Source organism: Saimiri boliviensis, chromosome 16, assembly GCF_048565385.1.
Source record: "Saimiri boliviensis isolate mSaiBol1 chromosome 16, mSaiBol1.pri, whole genome shotgun sequence".
NCBI lineage: Eukaryota > Metazoa > Chordata > Mammalia > Primates > Cebidae > Saimiri > Saimiri boliviensis.
In genome coordinates, this window is record NC_133464.1 from 25,637,195 (window position 1) to 25,652,561 (window position 15,367).

Below are 15,367 nucleotides of genomic sequence, written 5' to 3' on the forward strand. Positions count from 1 at the left end.
CTATTTGCAACAAACACATATGCCTGTCAAAATTTCATGGATCCTAGTAAAAGATATAAGATTCCTTGGTCAGAGACAGAAGGAAATATTCTTACTCTTAGTGAGGGCAAACACCTGAGTATCAGGGACTGTATTCATTCCCTGAGCCCCAATTCCTATAGAATGATGGAAGGAGAGCCAGTTGACATATGTTGATGCAGAGGGAGTTTTTATATAAAAGGAATTCTGACTTTAGGCAATCTGAATCTTTATGTGTAAATATTTCTGCTCTTTATTCCAAAGGGAGAGATGAGCTGTTATCTTCTGAGCTGCAAGCAAATGTTTTCTTTGTTCCTGAGAGAGGCAGTATCTTCCAAGGCAGTTCCCTACATGAACAGTCTTAAAAAGATTTCTCAGAACAAAATGTAGTTGGTGCCTTATTTGCAAACAGCAGACAGGAGAGAGGCCCATTGAAAATTTTCTCCTCAAAATATCCACTTTTTCTTTCTATACTATCTTTACTTCTGGACAGTTTTTTGAATATGCCACTTTATTGTCCATTCTTTTTGTGACAGAGACGGAACCAAATATATTTAGTTTGTTCATTACAGCATTTAAAGTCCAGTTGCATGACTTCCATTGCAGGGATTGCTTCCCACAAAATACGCAGTATAAATATAGTTATCCCTACAGAAATGCCACCAATTAACACTTAGAGGGGCCCTTAGAGTGATCTTTACAATCGTCTTAGGACTAAGAGTGGCCCTTAGATAGATCTGTACAATCATCTTAGGACTACAGGATCAAAAGATGATGTTTCCTGAAATAATTCAGTTTCTCTTATGATCATTCCCAAGTTATAGTTCACAATCTTTTAGGAAAGGAAACACTTAAATGCCTGTCTTCCACATAGAAGTACAATTCTGTGGTCACACATTGTGTTTCTGAAAAAAAGGAAGTGTAATTTAAGATTATAGAAGCCTTTCAGTGAAACCTGTATAACTTGAGGACACAGTGTGAAATAGTTTCCAACTTATCCTCTCAGCCAGCCACTTAGTGACTCTGAATTCAGGCATTCCTGTCAGTTAAATGGGCAGCTTTTCGCTTCTGCTGACAAAGAAACACAAGGTTCAGACCATGTAGTAAGGGTTGCCCCTTGCTGAGTCTGTCCAGTAGATTCTGGCTGAGCAAGGGATGAACGGAGTACACAGACACAGGTATTTTGCCTGTGAACGAGGCTAAGGGACCCCACTGCTAAGCCGAGGACACAGTGTGCCCAGATAAACCAGAGACTCTCACATTTATTCGGTAGAGATTTAATGACAAAGGCCTGGAGCAAATACCATTTGTGGACAATTAACATTGTCTAACTCCCCGCCCCCAGTAGGGGGCAGTCTGGCGCACAGATGATCAAAGGTTGGTTTCTGGAGAAATTGGTGAACAAACTTATCTAGATAAATTTCTTTGCAGTCCTTTGCTGGCTGCTCTCTGCCTTTAGCTCAAGGTAAGAGGATTAGACTGCCTCCAGCCATAACCCTTTCCCGAAGCTTTTGCAAAACCTCTCAGCCTTCCAATAAGGTTTGCATCTTTCCTGTAATTTCTCCCACCACCCTGACCAATCTCATGCAGCCCCTTTATTTGGCCTCAATGACAGTAAAGTAACTTGCTTGTGTATGGGTAGTTCCTTTTGCCAGCTTTTTCTCTTAGAGATTTTTGAATACAATACTGCTACTTTGCAGGTAAACTTCATTGAGTTGCCCTCTCCTGATTAATACCTCTCTAACATTGCACAGAACATGATCAGTATTTCTACTCTTAAAAATATCAGATGACTTTGCCTTATTGATGAGAGTCTTTTTGACCATGCCTGATAACAACCTATTAAAAGCATTTCAAATGGATTATAACTAGCTATATCAAATATCTTCTAGCATAAAAGTATCAGGTTAGCATAGTAGTCAGAAGTCAGCTTAAAAAAAAAAGAGTTACTGAGAATAAAAGCATTTGCTACAACCATTTCTTTAATCAGAGTTAAGAATTATAACTAACTCTGGAATTTTGTATTGTTTAATGTTTACTATTGTGGTTGCCTTGAACAATTTCTGTTTCCTAATAGGTTGGCCAGTTGGAACTGAGGTATGAGCAGACAGTCAATTATCTCCTTAAAATGGATGAAGCATTACACCCTGTTTAAACATAATATTCATTGAAATTATGAAATCAAAGGCAATGGATCTACAAATTAATACCTTCAGTCACCATTTCAATTTGAAGATACTCAACCTTAAACCTATTTACCTCTACATCTGCATAAACCTCCGGTTTCAAGCTCAGAACATCTTTATGCTGGACCTTACTATATATTGAGCACCAATATCTAGTAAGCCTACATAGATGAGTATAATACTTGCCCCAAGTTTTGTAAGGTAAGTTGACCTAGATACTTGCATCTGCCTGAAATCTCCAACTAGAAGATGGAAGAGCAGATTTTGACCTCTCAGTTAAACTATTTCAGATTCTAAGGTTCTAACTTGGTGGATAAGTTCTATTTCTATTCAAGTCCTTCTGTTCTAAATCATGATATTCTTATTTTGATTTTAATTTCTCTAGGTTAAAATACATAGAAAAAAATTTTTCTTGGAGTTTTTAAATATGGAGGTAGTATTAGAATGGCTTCCCTATTCCATAAATACCAATAATGGGATTTCAACTCGATAGTAGAAAATCATGAGAGTTACTAATCTATTGGGTCAGTTACTACCCTCTATTTATTTTTTCTCCTTATTTCAAAATGGAAGATGGTTCAGAACTATCCTCACCAAACTGGATGTACTGTTATGCATAAATGGATAACTGTGCAGCAAAATTCAATCTGTCTACAAAAACAATGGGTTGGAGTCAAGATGTTCCTTAAAAATTTTGATAACCAAAAAAAATTTATAAATAGAAGTACTATTGTTTCAAGATCTCTCCTAAGTACCATCTTTAAATGATTTCTTTTTAAACTTCATGTTTCCTTTAGTAAGATTTTAAAAAATACATGTGTACAATTCCTGCATTGTTATTGATGGCATCTTAGTGCTTTGAGTAGTTATAAGAGAATGCCACAGACTAGGTGGTATACAAGCAACAACAATTTTATTTATCACGGTTTTAGAGGTTGGGAAGTCCAGCATCAAGCCTCTGGCAAATTTCATACCTGGTGAGGGACTGCTTACTGGTTCACAGAATCTTTTCTCAATATGTTCCTCATATGGAAGAAGGGACAAAGGAGCTCTCTGGAGTCTCTTTCATACGATAATTAATCCCATTTATGAGAGCGCCATCCTCATAATATAATCACCTTCCAAAGACTTCACATCTAAATACCTTCATATTAGGGATTAGAGTTCAACATATGAATTTTGTGAGGATGCAAAAATTCAGTCTCATGAATATTGAGTATTTTAGATTGGAGTAAAGGGTAATTGATGTTTACATCTCAGTATGACACATGGTCTGATCATGGACAAGATCTTAATATATTAACACTAATTGTGCTAATATTAACTAGAGAGAGTAGGAGACCTGCTGTTTTATTATCGATAGGGTAAACATATATGAATATGTTTTCTTGTTTACCAGTTACTTGAATTTTAAGAGCTCTTGTCATTACTTTTGAAATTCAGAGGAAGAAATTGATTCTTGAGTGGTAAATTACTAATGTAAGCACAAATTTCATAAGTGGAAGGCTAGAAGGCTAATTAAGTTTTTCTTGCCCATGATCCTTTATACTATATGATGTTAGGAAAAGAAAGTTAAAAAAAATTCAAAAAGGTAAGGAATCAATATCTCAAAACGGTTTAAAAATGTATTTTAGATTTGGAAGCCAGGCATCCTTTAAATTTCTAGCTGATCGTAAACTGAAAGTGTTGAAACAGTATCATATATAGAATAAATGATCCATACTTTTTTCTTAATTATACACAAAGCAAAATTTCATAGTATCTGTGACTGAAAGCTTTTAAGTGGTAAGTTTTGCAATTAATTGTTCTCTCAGAAATTAAAATACACTTCAATAATTACACTAACAAGTAATTCTGTGTAATCAGTGAGGTGTGTTTTTGTGTTTTACATAAATGCAGACCTCTGAGATGCTCAGTTTATTTTGAAGTCTTCCACTAAAATTCATATGGATCTGAATAAATTTCAATCTAATTTTATTTCCTCTGGTACTGTAAAATATTTCCAATTAAGAAGTGGTATTCATTCTGATGCCACGCAGTGCTCAGAAATCTCACATTTTCTAAAGATGCCAAACTAATCTGTATGATCTATTTTCAGTTTTTTCATGATTACAGGGCCTCCTTCTGTTTAAAAACTTCACGGATCTAGTATAGCATAAGCATTAGTTAAAAAAAAAAATAGGTATTTTTTTATGTAAAGAATCACTTACGGATCTTTTGTAGGTATACAGATCCAAATCTTCCAGGGAGAGACACAATCCCCATAATATCCCCATGTGTACAGTTTTGCATTTGATGCTTGGATGTAGCTGACAGATGTGTAAAGTCACAAATAACTAAATGACTCCCTACTGACTTCACAGCTGTTCTGTAGAAGCTGAAGCTTGTGAATTACTGCAGGGACGGTCAGCAAGGAGCTACACAAGGTTGCCTGTATCCATGAGTAAGGAGCTATGAGCTTGAAATATGAGCTTGGAAATACACATACAAAACAAATTGTTTATGAAACATTCTTTTTAAGGTATAATATTTAGTTTAGAAAATGATCATAAAATTTTTAGTGGTTCTTGCTATGACTATTATGGAATTTAGAGCATCAAATTAGCATAAATATGTTTTCTCGTATTTGTTTCAGGTTTTTTTCTTAATGGCTTATGTGTCTTTTAAGTATAATATTCCACATAATTTGAAGTTAAATGGTGTATGCATTTCATTTGAATTATACTAAGTAATTGCATATGTGTATGTTTTAAAATTCCTGTTTATTCAGAACTGCATGTAACCAATAATAACTGAAATTAATCCAAAATTAAGTTGATGGAAATGGTTTGAATTTTGCCTTATGACTTAAGTGAACTTTAGAAATGTTGTATACCACTTATTCTTCCTGTCTTTTGCATTGTATCTGATTTTTGCACATGAGAAAGTAGGAAACCTTTCCTCATGTGCTTCTCATTTGGGAAGAAAAAGTAGAGAACAAAGAAAAATTAGCAAAAAGGACACTCATCTGCTGTCTACAAAAATTACAGTTCTTGTACCATGCCCTGATCCCACCAACAGCCTCTTGTAACCATCATTCTTCTTTCTACTTCTAAGTTTAACTTTTAAAATTCCTCATATACTTGGGAATTTGCATTTATCATCCTGGGCCTGGTTTATTTCACTTAATATAATGTCCTCAAGGTTTACTTATGTTGTCACAAATAACAGGATTTTATTTTTATGACTGAACAGTATTCCATTATGCATGTATACCATGTTTTCTTCATTCATTGATAGACAGTTAAATTGATTCCATATCTTTGCTGTTAAAAATAATGCTGCAGTGCACATGGGAGTGAAGATATCTTCAATATACTAAATTCATTTCCCTTAGATACATAATTGGTAGTGACATTACTGGATCATACAGTAGTGACACTGAGTTTTCTACTAACCCCCATACTATTTTCCAAAATGGACGTACTAATTTACATTCCCACCAACGTTGTTCAAGGTTTTACTTTTGTCTACATCCTAACTAACATTTGTTATCTATCTGTCTATCTATCTGTCTGTCTATCTATCTATCTATCTATCTATCTATCTATCTATCTATCTATCTGTCTGTCTGTCTGTCTGTCTGTCTATCAATCATCTATTATCTACCTAACCAGCTAGCTATCTAAATTGCCATTTTAACAGTTCTGAGGTGATTTCTCATCGGGGGGGATTTAATTTGCATTTTACCTGATGACTAAAGACGTTGAGGATTTCTTCATATGTCTGTGAGTGATTAATACGTGTTCTTTTGAGACATAGCTAGTCACAGCTTTTGCCCAGTTTTAAAATGAGGTTGTTTCCTTACTGAGTTTCTTGTATATTTTAAATATTAACCCCTTATCTAAAGTATGTTGTGAAAATATTTTTCCTCATTCTGTGCATTGTCTGTTCACTCTTTTGATTGCTATGTTGGTCATGCAGAAGCTTTTTAGGTTGATGCAAACTCATTTGCCTATTTTTGCTTTCATTGTTTGTGAGTTTTGTTTCCTATTCAAAAATATCTTTGCTCAGATCAATTGCATGGAGTTTTTCCTTTTGTTTTCTTCTAGTAGTTTCACAATTTTAGGTCTTATGTTTAAGCCTTTAAGGCATTTTGAGTGGATTTTTGTTTATGGTGTGAAAAGAATGTCTAGTAATAGTCTTTCACATGTGAATATCCAGCAGTAGCAACATTTATTGAAGATATCTTCCTTTCTCTATTGTGTGTTCTCATCAATGTATTGTAAATCAATTGATTATAAATTTATGAATTTATTTCTGTAGTTTATATTCTGTTCCATTGGTTTATGTGTCTCTTTTTATGCCATTACCAGGCTAACAGGTAACAGACCACTTGTTCACTACATGAACTCCCAATATATGTACTTGTATGTAGTACATGTACAGTGATGTATACTTGATTTGGTACCATGTACTGACATGTGTGTACTTTACTTGTATCCATATAACTACATGGATACAATTATCTATTTTCCTGTGATTAATGGACCAGTGAATAATGAATGTTAATTGTTAGGATTTTCTTACTAGCCTAACTTGGCAAATTTTGGTCATCCCTTGTCCATTATACATATTCCATCTTTTTTTATTAAAGGAAAAACTACTCTTGGTGTTAAATAAATAAATAAAAATTGAAAATAAAGTGCTCTTTGACATGAAGTCACTCTGTGCAGCTGACATTTAAAAAGTAGGAAATTATGGTGGCAGAGTATCTGTATAAATAATGTGCAATTCTTTTATTTTCAGAGTTTCAAATTATAGCATTCCTATAAATCTTATTACTAATGGCTCCATAAATTGTGCACAACTGATATGGTTTAGTGCACACTTTAAAGCATGTGAACATGAGCTATATTTGAAAAACAATTCAGATTGAAGATCTCCCTGTTTTAAAGTGAATCTTAATTGGAAAGTAATGATGCCTCCTAGTGTTATACTACTTTAGCTGAACCTACAATATCAGCCGTAGCCCAGAAAATATTAGAGCTACAATTTATTCAGTTCAATATCATCTGCCAAGGCCCACCTGGACTGCATCTGCAAAGCCAGCTGTGATTTCTTTGCTCTCACAATTCATGTCAGGGTTTTTCAGCCAATGCATCACTGGTTTTGAATTTTATAGCGTTCCTCTCTCAATCCTCCACCCATCTAGTTTCTAACTGATAGAGAATAATTAGGTGAGGTTTAAACTATCAGGGCTATTCAGGGTTTGTGCAGAATAGGAAGGTTTCTTCCCGGTTAAAGCACGATTTGAAGAGCCTGGCAAGAACTATCCAATATTAGCAAGTAGAACAGCAGCTTGAGTATGAGGATAGAACTAGCCACGATATTTAGTACATGGAAAAAATGCAGAAGATAACTTACCTACCTTGTTATTGATCCATCAGAAAAATTTGGTAAAGCATGCCTTCTGCTTTTGACTCAACGCACCCTCACAAATAGTATATTAATACATATGTATTATTTTTTCCAGATAAAAACTGCAGTGAGAAACAAGCATCGTCTCCATCCAATTGAGGGGAGGATTGAGGAATTCTTGTGTGGCTTGAAGGTAATAAAGCAAAAATCAAAGGGAATTAAGAGATAAAGCCTTAATCCATACTGTAAAATATAACTGACATCATCAGAGTTCTTGAGAATATTTAATAATTTATACTAGTAATAACTGGCTGAAACCAAGAAACTGGTCATAACATTTGAAAGTAATATAATTTTTAGTGTTAAACTTAAATTATTTGTTACTACCTTGATATATGATTGTGATAAATTATTTAGTAAATTATAAATAAATGTGTTAGAAAAATAAAATTACATAAAAATGTATATTATTAAAAAGGAAATTTAAAAATAATTTATTATAATCAAAGTAACACATTTAAAACATTCAATAATAAAATATACTTGGCATACCAGTCATTCTAGTTCTGCCTCTGCCTCCAAAACAATATTAATCAAACATAAGAATGAGCTGTATGTGATGGGAAAGTCAGTATGAGAATGCAATGGAGGTATATAATTACATCAAAACACAGACATAAACTGTGCTATTTCTAAAACTCAGTTATCAACAAGAAGATAATATCCCTGTGTAAATGGTGCCAAGGATGGAATTAAAATAAATAGGTACATAAACACACACACACATCCCAAATACAAGTAAATCTTTGTTACTTTTTAAAATACCCAAATGTGCCTGAATTACTAACATAAATTTTAATAAACCCTCAGTGAAGGAAGATTCCTTCATCCCAGAGTCAACGAATTCCCATTAATACATGGTTCTCTCATTTAAACATCAGAAATTGGTTAGAAAATCCGATATTTTTCTTGAAAATTTTAACCAGGAGTCTATTCCTTCAAATCAGCAAAAACATTTTCATGATCTTGGTTTGGTATCTTATTCCATATTACAAACCACTTTTTAATACTATATTTGAAGAAAAATTTTAAAATGTACACTATCGTAGATCAGAAAAATATACAAAATTAAATTTAAGATTGCAGGAAATTCTACAACTCAAAATGCTACATAATTAAATTATAATTCATGTATTTTACATTTTTGTTATGGTAAAATATATAATATGAAATTAGCCATTTTAGCCTCTGAAGTGGACAATTCAGTGGCATTAATTGTATTTACAGTTTTGTGCAGCAATCACCACTATTTTCAAAAATTTTCATCACTCCAAACAGAACCTCTGTCATTAAGCAACAAATCCCTATATTTTTTTCTTACTTCACCCCCAAAAACTCTAACCTAAATTTTGTCTATAGGAATGTCCCTGTTCTAAATATTTTATGTTAAGAGGAATCAAACAACATTTACTCTCTTGTGTCTGGTTAATTTCACTTTACGTGATATTTAAAAGCTTTATCCTTATTGTGACATGTATCAGAACTTCTTTCTTATGGCTCAGTTATATTCCACAGTATGCACACATGCCACATTTTGTTTATCAATTCATCTGATGATAGACATACTTGGGTTATTTCTTCCTTTTGGTTATTGTGAATAATTCTCCTATAAACATTAGTATTTGGATACTAAATTAAATTGCTAGCTCATATAGTAATTCTGTTTAACATTTTAAGGTGTCACCAAACTGTCTTCCACAGCAGCTTCATCATTTTTACACGGTGACATGACATGTCATTGTGATTTTGATTTGTGATGGCCTAATAATTAATGGTTTTGAACAACTTTTCATGTGCTGATTATCCATGTACATATGTTTAGCAAAATGCCTATTCAAGTCCTTTGCCTGTTTTTAATTGAGTTGTTTTGTTTTGTTTTTGTTGTAGACTTATAGGTTTTTAATGTCTTGATATAAATCTCTTATAAGATATATACTTCACAGTATGTTATCTCATTGTACAAATGAGTCATTATTTCACTCTTAATAATGTGTTTTATTAACCAAAGGTTTTAATATATTTTAAACTTGTACTGTGACATGATATACCCTGTGATTAACAAATTTATCAAAGTTAATTTTTAAAAATTACTGCATATTTTTGTCCTTACTGTTCACTTCCTACTTCATGAACACCAATTATCTGTTTGACAGATTGTCATTTTCCACACTTGATACTTTTTCTTTAAGATGTAAAGTTAGGTTATAAATTTAAGATTTTTCTTCTTTTTAAAAGTTCAGATGTTTACAGTTAAAATGTATCTCTAAATACTGCTTTTACTATGTTCCATATGATTTCATATGTGGCGTTTTTACTTTCATTTCTCACAAGGTATTTTCTGATATTTTCTAATTTCCCTTGTGCTTTATTCTTTGATCCATTTATTTAAAAGTCTGTCATTTAATTTTCATATGAATTTTTCAGTTTTTTTCTGTTACTAATTTCTAGTTACTTTGTATTCAGAAGAAAAACAGGTGATTGTAATATTTCAGTCTCCTTAAATTTGTTGTTTTGTTTGATAATTTAAGTTACAGTATATACTGAAGAATATTCTGTGTAACTCTTGCTGTATCTAGAACTTCCAGTTCTATGTTGAATGCATAAATATGTCTTCTGGGTTGGGAGGAATCGTTTATATATCTTTTAGGTCTAGTTGTTTTATTATATCATTCAAGTCCAATATTTTCTCATTGATTTTCTATCTGTTCATTTCATTATTAAGAGACATCCAAATGCTCTTTTGGTTACTGTTTTCATGGACAATCTTTATTATTTTACTTTTAGGCCCTTTGTAGCTTGGCTTCTAAAGTAAGTTTCTTGTACTTGTCAGAAAAGAACTATTTAACATTTATCCATTTGTTACATGTTTGTTGTATATATTTTTGTTTCTCAATTTTTTAATTTCATTTTTGTAATTACTTGATGTTTTTCTAGTATACCCCTTTGATTCCATCATTTCTTTTATGTGCATTTTAATTTATTAGTGGTTACCTTCGGGATTATATTAAGACCTTTAATTCATTATTTTTTATTTTTTTATTTTTACCTTTTTTATACTTAAATTCTTGTGCAGAACATTCATGGTGGTTTGCTGCATCTATCACCCTGTCATCTACATTAGGTATTTCTCTTTCCCCAATCCCTATTTATCCTTCCCCAATCCCCTCACCCCCTAACCCATGACAGGGCCCTATGTGCAATGTTCCCCTCCCTGTGTCCATGTGTTTTCATTGTTCAACACCCACCTATGAGTGAGAAAATGCAGTGTTTGGTTTTCTGTTCTTGTGTAAGTTTCCTGAGAATGATGGTATCCAGCTTTATGCAAGTCCCTGCAAAGGACGTGAACTCATCCTTTTCTATGACAGCATACTACTCCATGGTATGTATGTGCCACATTTTCTTTATCCAGTCTATCTTTGATGGGCATTTGGGTTGATTCCAAGTCTGTGCTATTGTAATCAGTAACACAATAAACATATGTGAGCATGTGTGTTTATAATAGAATTATTTTTAAAAAATATTTTTATTGCATTTTAGGTTTTGGCATACACGTGAAGAACATGTAAGATTGTTGCATAGGTACACACATGGCAGTGTGGTTTGCTGCCTTCCTCCCCTTCACATATATCTGGCATTTCTCCCCATGTTATCCCTCCCCAACTTCCCACCCACTGCTGTCCCTCCCCTTTTTTTCCCCCAACAGACCCCAGTGTGTGATGCTCCCCTCCCTGTGTCCATGTGTTCTCATTGTTGAACACCCGCCTATAAGTGAGAACACGTGGTGTTTAATTTTCTGTTCTTGTGTCAGTTTGCTGAGAATGATGGTTTCTAGGTTCATACATGTCGCTACAAAGGACAGGAACTCATTGTTTTTGATGGCTGCATAGTATTCCATGGTGTATATGTGCCACATTTTCCCTGTTCAGTCTATTATCGATGGCATTTGGGTTGGTTCCAGGTCTTTGCTATTGTACAGTGCTGCAGTGAACATTCGTGTGCATGTGTCTATATAATAGAACGATTTATAATCCTTTGGATATATACCCAATAATGGGATTGCTGGGTCAAATGGAATTTCTATTTCTAGGTCCTTGAGCAATCACCACACTTTCTTCCACAACGGTTGAATTAATTTACATTCCCACCAACAGTGTAAAAGTGTTCCCATTTCTCCACATCCTCTCCAGCATCTGTTATCTCCAGATTTAATGATCGCCATTCTAAATGGCATGAGGTGGTATCGCAATGTGGTTTTGATTTGCATTTTTCTAAAGACCAGTGATGATGAGCATTTTTTCATATGTTTCTTGACCTCATCGATATCTTCTTTTGTAAAGTGTCTGTTCATATCCTTTGTCCAGTTTTGAATGGGCTTGTTTGTTTTTTTCTTGTAAATCTGTTTTAGTTCTTTGTAGGTTGTGATATCAGCCCTTTGTCAGATGGGTAGATTGAAACATTTTTTTTTTCTCATTCTCTTGGTTGCCAATTCAATCTAACGACTGTTTCTTTTGCCGTGCAGAAGCTGTGGATTTTGATTAGGTCCCTTTTGCCTATTTTGGCTTTTGTTGCCATTCCTTTCAGTGTTTTAGTCATGAAGTCCTTGCCTATGCCTATGTCCTGAATGGTATTGCCTAGCTTTTCTTCTAGGGTTTTTATGGTGTTAGGTCTGATGTTTAAGTCTTTAATCCATCTGGAGTTAATTCTGATGTAAGGTGTCTGTCAGGAAGGGGTGCAGTTTCTGCTTTCTGCACATGGCTAGCCAGTTTTCCCAACACCATTTATCAAACAGGGAATCCTTTCCCCATTGCTTGTTTTTGTTAGGTTTGTCAACTATCAGATGGTTGTAGATGTGTGGTGTTGCCTCCGAGGCCTCTGTTCTGTTTCATTGGTTTTTATCTCTGTTTTGGTATCAGTGCCACGCTGTTTTGATTACTGTAGCCTTGTAGTATAGTTTGAAGTCTGCTGGTGTGATGCCTCCAGCTTTGTTCTTTTTGCTTAGAATTCACTTGGCTATGCGGGCTCTCTTTTGGTTCCATATGAAGTTTAAGGTGGTTTTTTGAAGTTCTGTGAAGAAGGTCATATGTAGCTTGATGGGGATAGCATTGAATCTGTAAATTACTTTAGGCAGTATGGCCATTTTCACAATATTGATTCTTGCTCATTATAATCCTTTGGTTATGTACCCAGTAAGGGGATTGCTGGGTCAAATGGTATTTCTAGAACCTTGAGGAATTGCCACACTGTCTTCCACAATGGTTGAACTAATTTACACTGGCACCAACAGTGTAAAAGTGTTCCTATTTCTCCACAGCCTTACCAGCATCTGTTATCTCCAGATTTTTTAATCATTGCAATTCTAACTGGTGTGAGATGGTATCTCAATGTGGTTTTGATTTGTATTTCTCTAATGACCAGTGATGATGAGCCTTTTTTTCATGTTTGTTGGCTGCATAAATGTCTTCTTTTGAGAAGTGTCTGTTCATGTCCTTGGCCCACTTTTTGATGACGTTGTTTTTTTTCTTGTAAATTTGTTTAAGTTCTTTCTATCTACAAATAGAATAAAATACCTTGGAATATAACTAATAAGGAATGTGAAGGACCTCTTCAAGGAGAACTACAAATCCCTGCTTAAGGAAATAAGAGAGGACATAAACAGATGGAAAAACCTTCCATGCTCATGGTTAGGAAGAATCAATATCATGAAAATGGCCACACTGCCCAAAGTAATTTATAGATCCAATGCTGTCTTCATCAAGCTACTACTGACTTTCTTCACAGAATTGGAAAAAAAAACACCTTAAACTTCACATGGAATCAAAAAAGAGCCCACATAGCCAAGACAATCATAAGAAAAACAAACAAAACAAAACAAACTCACAAACCTGGAAGAATTATGCTACCTGACTTCAAACTACACTATAAGGCTACAGTAATCAAAACAGCATGGCACTGGTACCAAAACAGAGATATAGACCAATGGAACAGAACAGAGGCCTGAAAAGTAACGTCACACATTTACAACCATCTACTCTTTGACACACGTGGCAAAAACAAGCAATGGGGAAAGGATTTCTTATTTAATAAATGGTATTGGGAAAACTGGCTAACCAGAGGCAGAAAACTGAAACTGGATGCCTGCCTTCTACCTCATACAAAAATTAACTCCAGATGGATTAAAGATTTAAACATAAGACCTAATACCATAAAAACCCTAGAGGAAAACCTAGGTAATATCATTCAGGACACTGGCATGGGCAAGGACTTCATGACTAAAACACTGAAAGGAATGGCAGCAAAAGCCAAAATAGACAAATGGGATCTAATTAAGAGCTTCTGCACAGCAAAAGAAACTATTAGAGTGAACCAACAGAATGGGCAAAAAATTTTGCAGTCTACCCACAGATCTTCAATTTATAACAACTTAGTTTGAAGAATATCAGCTTTATTTCAGTAGTATACAAATATTCCTATACATTTCATCCATCTCTTTATATTGTTATTTTCACTGACTACATCTTTATATATTACATACACATTAACATAAGTTTATAATTATTGTTCTGTACTTTTTCTGTTAATTCATATAGGAAATAAAGAAGAGTTTCAACTCCAAGGTTTACTTATATTGCCATTTACATTAACATTTGTAATTATATTATAGTTTAAAAATTATACACATTCAAGTTGATGTCTAGTGTCCTTCTGTTTCAGCCTAAATTTCTTATAGGGCAAGTCTACCAGTAATAAACCCTCTTATCTTTACTCTATCTGGGCATGCATTAGTTTATTTTTCGTTCTTGAACAAGACATCGATATATAATATGGATTTAAAATTATTGTTTTACATTATGAAATTGTGTAAGTTATAGAATTATTGGTATTCTCTCTCTCTCTCTCTCTCTCTCTCTCTCTCTGTCTCTCTCTCTCTCTCTCTCTCTCTCTCTCTCTCTCACACACACACACACACACACACACACAACTTTAAATATGTTATACCACTACCTTCTGGTCCCCATGATGTTTGATGAGAAATCATCTATTCATTTTATTGGGAATCCCTCTATTTGAAGTTCTCTCTTGCTGCTTTGAAAATTCTTTCTCTTTTTCTTTTGCAACTTGCTTATAATCTTTCTCCATGTGGATTTTTTTTTAGTTTGTCCTAGTTGCAGATTCTTTAATTCTTACATATGCAGTTCATATCTTCAGATTTAAGAAAGTTTTGACCACTTTTTAAAAATATTTTTCTCTTCCTTTTTTTTCCCTCTTCCTCTGAGACACTTATAATGTATAGGTTGGTCCTCCTGATAGTGTCCCAAATGTCCCTTAAATTCTTCTAATCATATTTTTGAAAATTCGTTTTTCTCTCTGCTTCTAAAATTGTATTATCAGTTTTCAGTCTTCATATTTACTGATACTTCTTTCTATCTACCTAAAACTGTGGAATCCATGTAGTGATTGTTTTTAAAGTTTAGTTATTTTACTTTCTAGTTCTGGACTGTTTTGTTCCTTTCTAACATTTATGTCTCATCACTGACTACATCATTTTGTTCATAAATCGTTTTTTAAAAACGTTATTTAGTTCTTCAGGTTCTTGAACATATTTAAAACAGTTGATTTAAAGCCATTGTTTAGAAAGTTAAATGCCTATGCTTCCTCATGGACAGTTTTTGTCGACTTATTTTTTCTTTCCTTTTATTTGTTAT

At 33.8% G+C, this 15,367-nt stretch overlaps 1 long non-coding RNA gene across 5 annotated transcripts in view; it reads left to right on the forward strand.

The window, feature by feature from the left end:
• The window catches only part of LOC141581603 (uncharacterized), a 117,463-nt gene that overhangs the window by 86,564 nt on the left and 15,532 nt on the right, over positions 1-15,367 (forward strand). For 3 of the 5 annotated variants that reach the window (XR_012514313.1, XR_012514312.1, XR_012514315.1), the window contains 4 exons: positions 2,096-4,725; positions 7,720-7,797; positions 10,449-10,472; positions 10,956-11,043. This is a non-coding gene — a long non-coding RNA (uncharacterized LOC141581603). The remainder of the gene's footprint in view (positions 1-2,095; positions 4,726-7,719; positions 7,798-10,448; positions 10,473-10,955; positions 11,044-15,367) is intronic. The other 2 variants (XR_012514314.1, XR_012514316.1) reach the window with 2 other exon arrangements.